At 43.9% G+C, this 15393-nt stretch overlaps 1 protein-coding gene across 1 annotated transcript in view; it reads left to right on the top strand.

Moving 5' to 3' along the window:
* Positions 1–15393, top strand: part of LOC110506108 (genetic suppressor element 1) — a 420263-nt gene that overhangs the window by 335598 nt on the left and 69272 nt on the right. The gene's annotated exons all lie outside the window — the stretch shown is intronic.

Raw genomic sequence — 15393 nt, 5'->3', positions numbered from 1 at the left:
TATGTATGTGTCAGAATACTTTGTGTATGCGTCACAATACTTTGTGTATGTGTCAGAAAACTTTGTGTATGTGTCACAATACTTTGTGTATGTGTCAGAATACTTTGTGTATGTGTCAGAATACTTTGTGTATGTGTCAGAAAACTTTGTGTATGTGTCACAATACTTTGTGTATGTGTCAGAATACTTTGTGTATGTGTCAGAATACTTTGTGTATGCGCCACAATACTTTGTGTATGTGTCAGAATACTTTGTGTATGTGTCAGAATACTTTGTGTATGCGTCACAATACTTTGTGTATGCGTCACAATACTTTGTGTATGTGACATTCTACAACCTAAGGAGAACCTCTGTTTAATTAACAGGGTCTGAGAGAGGATGGGGGAAAGAGGGGAGGAAAGGAGGAGGGGAACATGGAGGAGAGGAACAGACAGAGAGCTCGTAGATATACCCTGGAGATAGTTTCACACTGGGCGGTATGTGTGTGTGTTTGGGAGAGAGAGAGATCCTTTCTAAGCAGAACCTCGTCCCTGTCATTGCTGTGCTTTCATGCCGAGCCAGGCAAGTACACATGGAGAGAAGAGAAGGAGGAGGGAGGGAGAAATACAGAGCGAGAGTGGAGGACAGGAAGTAGGGGTGGTGAATAATAAAACACACACAGAACACTGGGCTGATGGTCCAGACTGGTAGACCAGACTCCCACTGGGCTGATAGACCAGACTGGTAGACCAGACTCCCACTGGGCTGATAGTCCAGACTGGTAAACCAGACTCCCACTGGGCTGATAGACCAGACTAGTAGACCAGACTCCCACTGGGCTGATAGACCAGACTGGTAGACCAGACCAACCACTGGGCTGATAGACCAGACTGGTAGACCAGACCAACCACTGGGCTGATAGACCAGACTGGTAGACCAGACCAACCACTGGGCTGATAGACCAGACTGGTAGACCAGACCAACCACTGGGCTGATAGACCAGACTGGTAGACCAGACCAACCACTGGGCTGATAGACCAGACTGGTAGACCAGACCAACCACTGGGCTGATAGACCAGACTGGTAGACCAGACCCTCACTGGGCTGATAGACCAGACTGGTAGACCAGACCAACCACTGGGCTGATAGACCAGACTGGTAGACCAGACTCCCACTGGGCTGATAGACCAGACTGGTAGACCAGACCAACCACTGGGCTGATAGACCACACTGGTAGACCAGACTCCCACTGGGCTGATAGACCAGACTGGTAGACCAGACCAACCACTGGGCTGATAGACCAGACTGGTAGACCAGACCAACCACTGGGCTGATAGACCAGACTGGTAGACCAGACTCCCACTGGGCTGATAGACCAGACTGGTAGACCAGACCAACCACTGGGCTGATAGACCAGACTGGTAGACCAGACTCCCACTGGGCTGATAGACCAGACTGGTAGACCAGACCAACCACTGGGCTGATAGACCAGACTGGTAGACCAGACCAACCACTGGGCTGATAGACCAGACTGGTAGACCAGACCCCCACTGAAAGACTGCTCTCCTCTAATGCAGGAGCACCACTTTCACAAAGAGCGGTGTGGTGTATATGTGAGCGTCTGAGTGTGTGTGTGTGTGTGTGTGCGCGTGTGTGTGCAGGGTCAGAGGGAGCTGTACTCTCATGCTGTCTGATGTAACTCTATAATGGAGGTGAATGGAGGCCTGCAGGGTAATGATAGAGTACAGGTATACTGACAGACACTAGAATACTCTACTGTCTAACTACTGTACCCTCTCTCTCTCTCTCTCTCGCTCTCTCTCTCTCTCAATTCAGTTTCAGTTTAAGGGGCTTAATTGGCATGACAAACATATGTTTACATTGTCAAAGCAAGTGAAATAGATAATAAACAAAAGGGAAATAAACTATATAAAATTAACAGTAAACATTACACTCACAAAAAAAACATGGGTTGTATTTATAATGGTGTTTGTTCTTCACTGGTTGACCTTTTCTTGTGACAACATGTCAGTGCTGTTTTGATGGCACACTGTGGTATTAGAGCCAAAAGATATGATAGTTTATCAAAATTGGATTTGTTTTGGAAGTCTTTGTGGGTCTGTGTAATCTGAGAGAAATATGTGTCTCTAATATGGTCATACATTTGGCAGGAGGTTAGGAAGTGCTGCTCAGTTTCCACCTCATTTTCGCCTACGGCGGCCTTTCTCAATAGCAAGGCTATACTCACTGAGTCTGTACATAGTCAAAGCTTTCCTTAATTTTGGATCAGTCACAGTGGTCAGGTTTTCTGCCACTGTGTACTCTCTTTTTAGGGCCAAATAGCATTGATGTTTTTGTTAATTCAGTAATGATATTTTTGTTGTTTCATGATTTTGTTGGGTCTCTCTCTATCTCTAATAGTCTTGCTCAGCAGCCTTATAGATGGCATCTCATATTCTTGATGATGTGGATGTGGCCGTGTAATAGAGAGAGTGTGAGCACACACACACACACACACACACACAGACCTGGGGCTAGATCTCATCTCAGAAGTCAAACTGACCTGGAACTACCAGAGCATGTTTATCCTGGTGTATCTGAAAGTGTGTGTGTGTGTTAGAGGTCGACCGATTATGATTTTCCATGCCGATACCAATACCAATTATTGGAGGACCAAAAATAGCCAATACCGATTAATCTGACGATTTTTAATGACAATTACAACAATACTGAAATAACATTTATATTTTAACTTAATATAATACATAAATAAAAATATATTTGGCCTCAAATAAGTAATGAAACATGTTCAACTTGGTTTAAATACATGGTATTGGAGAAGAAAGTAAAAGTGCAATATGTGCCATGTTAAAACGCATCGACTATTTCTCTCTATTCCATATGTATTTCATATACCTTTGACTATTTCTCTCTATTCCATATGTATTTCATATACCTTTGACTATTTCTCTCTATTCCATATGTATTTCATATACTTTTGACTATTTCTCTCTATTCCATATGTATTTCATATACTTTTGACTATTTCTCTCTATTCCATATGTATTTCATATACCTTTGACTATTTCTCTCTATTCCATATGTATTTCATATACCTTTGACTATTTCTCTCTATTCCATATGTATTTCATATACCTTTGACTATTTCTCTCTATTCCATATGTATTTCATATACCTTTGACTATTTCTCTCTATTCCATATGTATTTCATATACCTTTGACTATTTCTCTCTATTCCATATGTATTTCATATACCTTTGACTATTTCTCTCTATTCCATATGTATTTCATATACCTTTGACTATTTTATGTTCTAATAGACACTTTAGTATTGCCAGTCTAATCTCAGGAGTTGATAGGCTTGAAGTCATAAACAGTGCTGTGCTTCAAGCATTGCTAAGAGCTGCTGGCAAACGCAGTAAAGTTTGAATGAATGCTTACGAGCCTGCTGCTGCATACCACCGCTCAGTCAGACTGCTCTATCAAATATAAAATCATAGACTTAAGTATAATGTAATAAACACAGAAATACGAGCCTTTGGTCATTAACATGGTCAAACCTGGAAACTATCATTTTGAAAACAAAACGTTTATTCTTTCAGTGAAATACGGAACAATTCTGTATTTTATCTAACGGTTGGCATCCGTAAGTCTAAATATTGCTGTTACATTGCACAACCTTCAATGTTATGTCATAATTATGTACAATTCTGGCAAATTAGTTCGCAACGATCCAGGCGGCCCAAACTGTTTCATATACCCTGACACTGCGTGCAATGAACGCAAGAGAAGTGACACAATTTCCCCTGGTTAATATTGCCTGCTAACCTGGATTTCTTTTTACTAAAAAATATACTTCTGTGTATTGATTTTAAGAAAGGCATTGATGTTTATGGTTAGGTACATTCGTGCAACGATTGTGCTTTTGTTAAATCATCCCCCGTTTGATGAAGTAGGCTGTGATTCAATGATAAATTAACAGGCACCGCATTGATTATATGCAACGCAAGACAAGCTAGTTAACCTGGTAATATCATCAACCATGTGTAGTTAACTAGTGATTATGTGAAGATTGATTGTTTTTTTAAAAGATAAGTTTAATGCTAGCTAGCAACTTACCTTGGCTCCTTGCTGTACTCGCGTAACAGGTAGTCAGCCTGCCACGCAGTCTCCTCGTGGAATGCAATGTTATCGGCCATAATCAGTGTCCAAAAATGCTGATTACCGACTGTTATGAAAACTCGGCCATGCCGATTAATCGGTCATCCTCTAGTGTGTATGTGTGTTTGTGTTCATGTGTGGGGTTTTAAACATGTTTACATGTGTGTGTCCATTTCAGTCATACAGGTTCAACCCTGGAGTTTCCCAGGGGTGTTAGTGTTCTCTTTAACCCCAGTAAGGTGCCCTGTCCTGGGGCAAATTCCTCCAGCTGCCATTCCTCTGCCTGGAGCTCTGGGTCTTTGTAGAGGACCAGGATCCTTGTTCAAAGAGGCCATAGCAGCAGAGATCATGGCTGATGAGAGGCCCTTGTTAGTGGGGTTAACTGAACTACAGTAGCTGCTAGCATGTAGCTCTTAATGCTAGTCTGTTTCACCAGTAGTACTCCTCTGTGCTAATGTACTAAACTAATAATCGGATATTGGTTTGGGAAAGAGAGGAGAGATGTTATACTCATGGAGGCTGGGCTAGATTAGCCAGGACTATACTGGACTGAGTTGGGTTAATGTTAGGCTGATCTGATCCTTGATGTGTGCTTAGCAGCTGGATCTGATAGACAAACAGACAGACAGACGGCTGCTTGTCTGTCAGAAAGTATCTTCATTGGTTGTTTTAACTAGCTGATAGTCAAATCCCTTCCTGGTTAAAGATGAACGGCCCTCTAGAGCTGCCTGACTGTTATCTCTGCACTGGCCAGGGCACACAGGAGCCAAGAGGATTTACTCTGTCTGTGCGTGTGCGTGTGTAATCTGCATTCCATGCAGCAAGAGGGCAGAACAGGGTGTGTGTGTTGTTGATTTTTCAATTGTTTGTTAGTGATCGGCTTTTCTCACAGCAGGACGATACAACAGTCTGTTTACTGTTGTATCGTCGGCAGGTAGCCTAGTGGTTAGAGCGTTGGACTAGTAACCGAAAGGTTGTTAGATCAAATCCCCAAGCTGACAAGGTAAAAATCTGTCGGCTAACCCACTGTTCCTAGGCCGTCATTGAAAAAAAGAATGTGTTCTTAACTTACTTGCCTAGTTAGAAAATGTCAGTTAGTCATATTGTGTGTGTGGTGTTCATTGGATTTCCTTCTGAAAGCTTTGTTGTGTTTTTCCCCAGGGCAGGGAAGCCTAGAAAGGGTTATTAAGTGCCCTGGGTGACGTTTAACTGAGCCCTTCAATCCCTTTTACTGTGGTAAAGTTACTGAGAACAGAGAGATTTAACCCCTACTGAACTGCTGACCCAGTGTCATATTGTTGACAAGTGTTTTGACCATAGAAATAGACTTAATAGAACAGGCGTCCCCATTCAAGTCAGTGATAGCATAGTGGGTGGCCATTGTGAGTGAGCCCATATGAGCCATGCAGGAAGTAAAACCAGGAAGTGTACCCATCAATCTAGGCTGTGATTTGTTGTATCTTCTCAACTGACATTACAAAAAAGACATTCCATTGCATGAGCCACATTACTTAACATAATTTGAATTAACATTCTACATTACAATGGAAATGATTGCCTCACAATACCAGGCAGCATATGAGTTTACCACTAAAATTCCAGGGTTAGAGGTTCCAAGCCCGTTCTATTAGTTATATTTCTATAGTTTTGACACCACTAACAAATAGCCCAATGATGATTCAATAAGGATGTATTGAATTGTTCTTCCTCCTAAATGGCTCCATATGTGTTCTCTCCATGTCAAACTTCTGTTCTGTCAAGCTGAAGTCAGCCATAACCCAGTGGTCTGCCTCTGGTCTGCCTCTGGTCACACTGCTCACTATAGAACTGCTGCTGAAGAGCTGGGGACTCCCTCTCAATTCAATTCAAGGGCTTTATTGGCATGGGAAACATGTGTTAACATTGCCAAAGCAAGTGAGGCAGATAATATATAAAGTGAATATATAAAGTGAAATAAACAATAAAAATTAACAGTAAACATTACACATACAGAAGTTTCAAAATAAAGACATTACAAATGTCATATTATATATATATATATATATATATATATATATATATATATATATATATATATACAGTGTTTTAACAATGTACAAATGGTTAAAGGACACAAGATAAAATAAATAAGCATAAATATGGGTTGTATGGTGTGTGTTCTTTGCTGGTTGCCCTTTTCTCGTGGCAACAGGTCACAAATCTTGCTGCTGTGATGGCACACTGTGGAATTTCACCCAGTAGATATGGGAGTCTCCATGTCTCTATGATGCACCTCCATCTGCTGGCCAAAGACAGTATAACAGCCAGGAAGAACATCCTTCTCTCCCAGCCTTCTGAGAACCACTAGCTAGACCTGTTGCAATGTGTGGCGTGTGGTGATGACACATGTCTGCTGTTTAAGGAGAAGTAGGGCTCACTACCATGGAAAACACTGTCCTCATGACTCATGTCTGGTGTTTAAGGAGAAGTAGAACTCACTACCATGGAAAACACTGTCCTCATGACTCATGTCTGCTGTTCAAGGAGAAGTAGAACTCACTACCATGGAAAACACTGTCCTCATGACTCATGTCTGGTGTTTAAGGAGAAGTAGAACTCACTACCATGGAAAACACTGTCCTCATGACTCATGTCTGGTGTTTAAGGAGAAGTAGAACTCACTACCATGGAAAACACTGTCCTCATGACTCATGTCTGGTGTTTAAGGAGAAGTAGAACTCACTACCATGGAAAACACTGTCCTCATGACTCATGATGTGTCCTTGTGACTGATACTGTTTACTGTGGATGATCTAGATGATTTATGTCAGTGAAGAGTAGGTCTACATTGTCTTGAGTATTTCACCGAACTCAGCAGTAGGCCTTAGTTTCTACCGTTGGCATTGAACTGTTCAGACAGGTACATTTAGAATGTGTAGTATTGGGGTGGTTGGTTGTGTGTCTCCTGGTTATCTTATCATTATGACAGCTGTGTTGTGTCCTGTAATCCGCTTCATAAGGATTGTCTGGGTTAATCCTATTTGTGTGTGTGTGTGTGTGTGTGGCCCTACTGCTGTGCCTCTCTCAGCAGGGTGCTGTGCTGAAGGCTGATGGGAAAATGACCCTCACCCAATCCCCCCTGATTCTTTCTCTCTCTCTTCCTCTTCTTCTTCCTCTTTCCTTTCCTCTCTGTGCTACACTCTCTTCATTTCAGGCACAGGAACACTGACATCCATTGATCCACACCCTCACAGATTGCCCCCAGTTTATCTGTCACACACACACACGGGCACAGTCTCCTACCTTCACAGTCCTCACACCAACACGACTGCATTGATTTTCCACCCAGCCTGTTCAGACTTTACCGCCTCTCCAGAAACCTCCTCTCTTCCTCCACTACGGTCTCACTGCGTGTCAGAAACTCTCTCACTACTTTAGTCTGTTACCTACATGGGGTAACTAGACGTTTCCTCTGTGATCACTGATATATGGTGAGGTTGTGTCTTCATCCTCCTCTACATAAAGGCTGAGATCACACAGTTTCATGGAATCATACTTCTAAGTCTTCCACATCCTGACAGTGGATGTCATCTTATATTTAGACCAGGCAAACCATGTCAGATCAGTGGCTGTGATATTAAGGTACCAATTACAGTTGGGTAATATGATCCTAGATCTGTGGTTAGGGGAAAAGTCTACTTCAAGCAGGCAGGGATAGATGCGGTAAAGAGGTCAATCGAATTCTACCAAAACAATGAAATTGCCATGGAAATGAATGGTGGAAAGGGCCTTGGGGGGAAAGTCCTGAATCTCCTCATTGCCCCCCAGAAAAATTATCCTACATTTAGGCTGTTGTTAATGTGTGTATTTCACACTATGTTGAGGTAAAAATCAAAGTATAATTATTGTATAGATGTCAACTTCAATACCTGTTCATGTCATCATCACCAATCAACTGCATTACAGTTAAAAAATGACTTTGACTACCACCACTGATTTCTCTATGCTACCAGCTTATATGAGTTGTAGAAGGGGAGTTGACCCCTTCTACATCTATGCTGATGGCCTATAGAATGGTGTAATACTGCCACCTGCCACCAGAGAGCGATAACACAGAGACACAGGGCTACATTAGTGCTGTTCTCTCATCATCACAGAACACAGTGTGTGGTTGGGGAGTGTGGTTGTTCACACATAGCTTCTAGTGAAAAACCACATAACAGGCACAAGAGCTTGTCACTTCTCTAAAATCATTTAGAGGTTATGGGTGAGGCTAGAGAGAGGGGGGAGGGTGCTCTGTGTTTTCTCAGAAGAGACAGATCGTGAGTTTTAGTGGCCCTTTGCACAATACTGGCCACCATGTTGCTTTTCTCATGACTAATCTCGCTTTCTGTCTTTCTCCCTCTCTTTTTCTCTTTGTCTTTCTAGTTCTATCTTTCTCTCTCTTGTTCTCTATTTCTCTCTCTTGTTCTCTCTGCCTCTTTTTTTCTCTCTCTCTCCCCTCCCTTCTCATTTGGAGAAAGGTAGCGAGCGTCCGAAGGAGGAAATGACTAAAGAATCGACTCATTCACACCCCAGCAATGACAGCCAGAGGAGGGAGGGATGGAGAGATGGAAACCAACAGCTTTAACCCTTAACTGCCCAGCCCAGTCTAACCACAATTACACTCAGTCTTTTGGGTTGTTATGATAGATAGATAGATAGATAGATAGATAGATAGATAGATAGATAGATAGATAGATAGATAGATAGATAGATAGATAGATAGATAGATAGATAGATAGATAGATAGATAGATAGATAGATAGATAGATAGATAGAGATAGATAGATAGATAGATAGATAGATAGATAGATAGATAGATAGATAGATAGATAGATAGATAGATAGATAGATAGATAGATAAAATAGTAAAAAATAAAGTTAGAGATGTCCACCAATACAACGCCAGAGACTGATGAGTCTCTCTGGTAAGAACACCTTGAACACCTTGTTATATACCGGATCTATCTATCTACCTACCTACCTACCTACCTACCTACCTATCTATCTATCTACCTACCTACCTACCTATCTATCTATCTATCTATCTATCTATCTATCTATCTACCTATCTACCTACCTACCTACCTACCTACCTACCTACCTACCTACCTACCTATCTATCTACCTACCTATCTACCTACCTACCTACCTACCTACCTACCTACCTACCTACCTACCTACCTACCTATCTATCTATCTATCTATCTACCTACCTACCTACCTATCTATCTATCTATCTATCTATCTATGATAACAACCCAAACCAAGTTGAGATAATATGACCCTTTTTCTCTGCAGATAGCCAGTCTAACTGATGAAAAGGCTCCCCCTCCAGATGAGTACGAGGAGGGAGTTTAAATACAACTATCACCAGCTTGTTCTGTCTGCTCTGTAGCTTATTCTTTAGATGCCAGGTGTCACTATCAGATATTTAGAGGTCCGAGCTAGGAATGGGTATATTTAGCTTTATCTTTGTGTAAACCTTTAGGGCCGTAGTCTGATCCAAGGTAGCGGACTGAAGTTTTTGGTGTAACCACTGAGTTGTCCACTTTGACACTAAAACCAAGGGGTCCTTGCAAGCTTTACTCTGGAACCAAATACGATGGGTTCTGTTTTTCCAAGATGCAGAGAAGGTTCGTTATCTGAAAGCCATTTAGTGATATTGGATAACTCTGCACTAAGGATCTCTTCTACTGAGGCTTTGTTCTTATGGAGGACACCAGTAGAGTCATCCACATACAATAACTATTTACGAGAGCAAGATGATTTCATATCATCAATGTACAGCAGGAAGAGAAGAGGGCCGATGATGCTCCCCTGTGGGACCCCACAGCTAATCCCCTTCACACCAGAATGTTTTCCATAAACATCCACGATTTGGTCTCTACCTGTTTAAATTGGATTTAACCCAGTCAATGGCCCTGCTGTTAAAAGTCAGTTGAAAACAATAGGCGTGTCAGTGGATTGGGTCTTTCTAAAACCAGACTGAAGTTCATCTAAATATTATTCTTGCTAGTATATTTCAGCACTTTTGACAGCACACTCAAAATAGATACAGGTCTATAGTTGCCCTTGTCTGCTGTTATTTACTCTTAGTAATATTGCAAAATAGCAGTATTGTGTGCATACATGTGTGTGTGTGTGTGTGTGTGTGTGGTATAAACCCCTCAACTGGCTCTGTGTGAGGTAACTGTAGTGTGTATCTGCTCTCGGTTGGTGATAAAGAGGGCAGATCAAAGCTGTTTTCTCTCCCACTGGAAGCCAAGCTTTTGTATCTGAACATGAGCCTGGCTGTGTTTGCTTAGTGTGTGTTTGCTTAGTGTGTGTTTGTCTAGTGTGTGTGTGTGTGTGTGTGTGTGTGTGTGTGTGTGTGTGTGTGTGTGTGTGTGTGTGTTAGCAGTTTAGATGTGGGGGCAATGTTTCAGTAACAGGCCAGAACAAGCTTCCACCTTAGCCTATGGCATTATCTCTTTCTGTCTCTCACTCTCTCTCTCTCTCTCTCTCTCTCTCTCTCTCTCTCTCTCTCTCTCTCTCTCTCGCTCTCTCTCTCTCTCTCTCTCTCTCTCTCTCTCTCTCTCTCTCTCTCTCTCTCTCTCTCTCTCTCTCTCTCTCTCTCTCTCTCTCTCTCTCTTGCACTCTCTTTCTCTCTCTCTCACACTCGCTCTCTCGCACTCACATTCTCTCTCTCTCGCACTCACTTTCTCTCTCTATCTTTCTCTCTTCTTTTTCTAACAGCCAAGAAGAGGAGGAGGAAGGGAGGAGGAGGGGAGGGTGTCAGCACCTCACATATTTAACCACCCCTCCTCCTCCCTCTCTCCCCGACAGGGGGGTCAGATGTGACGACTGGGGCTGTGTGTAGAAAAAGAGGCAGCTGACACACACAGTCTCCCCTCCCCTCCTCTCCCCCCCTCCCCCTCCCTCCCTCGCTCCCCTTGGCAGGGCATCCATGCCTCTGTTATCTCCCAATGGCTCAGGAATTATAGGTTGAGAGGAGGAGGGGGAAGGTCATGTGACATCGCAGCAGCTGCTAGGCTAAGAATTTCTGTTTTCACTCAGCGAGAGAAAGAGGAGGGTAGAGCGAGAGAGAGAGGAGATAGGCAGAGTTGTGTAGTGTGTTGCTTCGTAAGATAAGCTCCAAACGGTCTTTGTGAGCGACCGAGTGAGTGTGCGCGAGAGACAGAAAGAAAAGGAGAGAGAGAGAAGCGACGGAGAGGAGGAAGAGAAGATGGTGTGTGTCTTGACTGTGTCTCTGTCTGTGTGCTGGGTTTGGCTGAAGATGCAGCGATGGGAGAACCAGGGAGCTCCAGTCCTTTGTGCAGTAAGGAGCCTCAGCACCCGCCACCGCTTTCACTCTGCTACTCTGAGGGGGGGTCGAGAACCGCCGCTAGCCCTGTGTGTGTGTGTGTGTGAGGGAGGGGTGTGTGTGAAGGAGGGGTGTGTGTGTGTGTGTGTGGGAGGGAGGGAGGGGTGTGTGTGTGCTATCAGCATGGCTGTGTTTCTTGAATATCTATGGTGTTTCTCTAGCGGTCGATTACCATCTTATTAGCTCCTGTGAAAAGTTCCTGCTTTACCAGGAATACTCTCTCTTTCTTTAAAGCCCTGAGGCTGTGTGTGTGTATCCGTGTGTGTGAAGGTGTGTGTTTGTGAGGGGAGGTGGGTGGAGCAGGGCTTTGCAGTCGTGACGAGGTCACAGCAGTGAACTGAGCGGTTGCTGTGCCTGGCTGTCGATGTGAGTGTGTGTGCTTGTGTGTGTGCGCCTGGCTGTTGCTGTGTGTGAGTGTGTGTGTGGAAAAGGAGCTGATGGTTAATTTCATTATGAATTGTGTTGCTGGGGGTTCACATGGAGTGCAGGGGGTGAATGGGAGGTTATGAGCAGGGCGGACCCAGAGGTGTTGCCACTCATTTTCTCTCCCGTTACACTCTGTGTCCCTGTGACCCACCAGTTCACTACTCCCCTGCCATCTTCTGTTCCACTGACACACACACACTCCCTCGCACACTTAAACAACGACAGCCAGACACACACACACACATACACACACGCACGCACGAACACACACACACACACACACACACACACACACGCACACTTAAACAACGACAGCCAGACACACGCACACACACACACACAGCAGACCTCTCTCAGGGAGACATGGGTTTTTTAATAGACCTGCTCAGGCTCTGGTGTGGACCAATATATAACTCCACAGATCTATTAGTGCTATTGACACTGTGTGCTACTGTGTGTGCTACTATGTGTGCTACTGTGTGTGTGTGTGTGCGTGTGCGGGTTTGTTTGTAGGTGGTGTGTGAGGGTAGGTATGGTGTGTGTTTTGGCTACATTTGAGTGTGGATCTGTGATATTGATAAGACTGAGTGTGTGTAATGTGTATGTGTGTGTAATCAGATGTGGTGTGTGGTAGTAATGTTGTACTGTGTGCATGTGTGTGTGTAATCTCACTGCATCGCTACAGACTGCTCTTTACTGTGACCCTACCATGACCTCTGACTCTGGGGACTTGTAGTTAATGGGACAGTTGAGTGGTGATGTGTGTTTGTTTGTGTAAAGTATGTGTGTGTTTATTCCATGTGTTTGCTCATGTAAGATGTGTGCATGCTTGTGTGTGTGTGTGTGTTCAGGGCGACGGCATGCCGCTCTCTGGCATTCAGGGATTCCACCGGCCCAGGAGCTGTCATCACAGTGTCCCCTTTCACCCCTTCACTGAGAGAGAGAGAAACCCTCGACCCCCTACATCCCCCACAGTGTGCTCGTAAATCTGACACAGAGAAAAGACAAGAAACTCCACTCACAGTCAAACAGGTCACTCAGTGGAGGGAGAGAGGGAGAGAGGGAGAGAGGGAGAGAGAGAGAGGGGGGGAGGGAGAGGGGGAGGGAGGAAGAGGGAGGGAGAGAGGGAGGGAGGGAGAGAGAGAGGGGGAGGGAGAGGGAGAGGGGGAGGGAGGAAGAGGGAGGGAGAGGGGGAGAGAGAGAGGGAGGGAGGGAGAGAGAGGGGAGGGAGGGAGAGAGAGAGAGAGGGGGGTGGGAGAGGGAGGGAGGGAGAGAGAGGGGAGGGAGGGAGAGAGAGAGAGTTATGGAAAGAGAGAGGGGTGAGTGGGTATCACATGGACACCATATTAACATGATGTGTAATGGTAATAGGAGTAGCTGTGTACTGTACATAGTGTGTCAACTATCCAGTTTACTGATGGTGCTATATCACCATAAACAATATGAAGGCAATGTAAACTCAGAGTAGATCACATGCTTTTCAGACTGTATACTGGATGTAGGACTGTAGAAGGCTCTATGATATTTATCTGTGATTCAACAACACACAGACGCACAAACGCACGCGAGCACACACACTCCCACTACTGTAGATGGGTCCGTATGAGTGAGTGTGTGTGTGAATCAGACTTGATGATAATAGTGGATTGAAGTGGAAATAGCTTGTAGCTGGTGTTCATCACTGTAGCAATCACCACAATGACCATCATGACATTAACATGGGGATGGTTAAGGGGATCTGGTACGTGTGTTACCTCTATCAAACTGTTCTCTCAGGGTGTGTTACCTCTATCAAACTGTTCTCTCAGGGTGTGTTACCTCTATCAAACTGTTCTCTCAGGGTGTGTTACCTCTATCAAACTGTTCTCTCAGGGTGTGTTACCTCTATCAAACTGTTCTCTCAGGGTGTGTTACCTCTATCAAACTGTTCTCTCAGGGTGTGTTACCTCTATCAAACTGTTCTCTCAGGGTGTGTGTTACCTCTATCAAACTGTTCTCTCATGGTGTGTTACCTCTATCAAACTGTTCTCTCAGGGTGTGTTACCTCTATCAAACTGTTCTCTCAGGGTGTGTTACCTCTATCAAACTGTTCTCTCAGGGTGTGTTACCTCTATCAAACTGTTCTCTCAGGGTGTGTTACCTCTATCAAACTGTTCTCTCAGGGTGTGTTACCTCTATCAAACTGTTCTCTCAGGGTGTGTTACCTCTATCAAACTGTTCTCTCAGGGTGTGTTACCTCTATCAAACTGTTCTCTCAGGGTGTGTTACCTCTATCAAACTGTTCTCTCAGGGTGTGTTACCTCTATCAAACTGTTCTCTCAGGGTGTGTTACCTCTATCAAACTGTTCTCTCAGGGTGTGTGTTACCTCTATCAAACTGTTCTCTCATGGTGTGTGTTACCTCTATCAAACTGTTCTCTCAGGGTGTGTTACCTCTATCAAACTGTTCTCTCAGGGTGTGTTACCTCTATCAAACTGTTCTCTCATGATGTGTGTTACCTCTATCAAACTGTTCTCTCATGGTGTGTGTTACCTCTATCAAACTGTTCTCTCATGATGTGTGTTACCTCTATCAAACTGTTCTCTCAGGGTGTGTTACCTCTATCAAACTGTTCTCTCAGGGTGTGTTACCTCTATCAAACTGTTCTCTCATGGTGTGTTACCTCTATCAAACTGTTCTCTCAGGGTGTGTTACCTCTATCAAACTGTTCTCTCAGGGTGTGTTACCTCTATCAAACTGTTCTCTCATGGTGTGTGTTACCTCTATCAAACTGTTCTCTCAGGGTGTGTTACCTCTATCAAACTGTTCTCTCATGGTGTGTGTTACCTCTATCAAACTGTTCTCTCAGGGTGTGTTACCTCTATCAAACTGTTCTCTCAGGGTGTGTTACCTCTATCAAACTGTTCTCTCATGGTGTGTGTTACCTCTATCAAACTGTTCTCTCAGGGTGTGTTACCTCTATCAAACTGTTCTCTCAGGGTGTGTTACCTCTATCAAACTGTTCTCTCAGGGTGTGTTACCTCTATCAAACTGTTCTCTCATGGTGTGTGTTACCTCTATCAAACTGTTCTCTCATGGTGTGTGTTACCTCTATCAAACTGTTCTCTCAGGGTGTGTTACCTCTATCAAACTGTTCTCTCATGGTGTGTGTTACCTCTATCAAACTGTTCTCTCAGGGTGTGTTACCTCTATCAAACTGTTCTCTCAGGGTGTGTGTTACCTCTATCAAACTGTTCTCTCAGGGTGTGTGCTATCTCTATCAAACTGTTCTCTCATGGTGTGTGTTACCTCTATCAAACTGTTCTCTCAGGGTGTGTGTTACCTCTATCAAACTGTTCTCTCATGGTGTGTGTTACCTCTATCAAACTGTTCTCTCATGGTGTGTTACCTCTATCAAACTGTTCTCTCATGGTGTGTTA

The sequence above is a fragment of the Oncorhynchus mykiss genome, chromosome 26 (genome assembly GCF_013265735.2).
Source record: "Oncorhynchus mykiss isolate Arlee chromosome 26, USDA_OmykA_1.1, whole genome shotgun sequence".
NCBI classification, from domain to species: domain Eukaryota; kingdom Metazoa; phylum Chordata; class Actinopteri; order Salmoniformes; family Salmonidae; genus Oncorhynchus; species Oncorhynchus mykiss.
The sequence above is the reverse complement of the archived record's forward strand: the minus strand, read 5'-3'. Positions and strand labels throughout refer to the sequence as shown.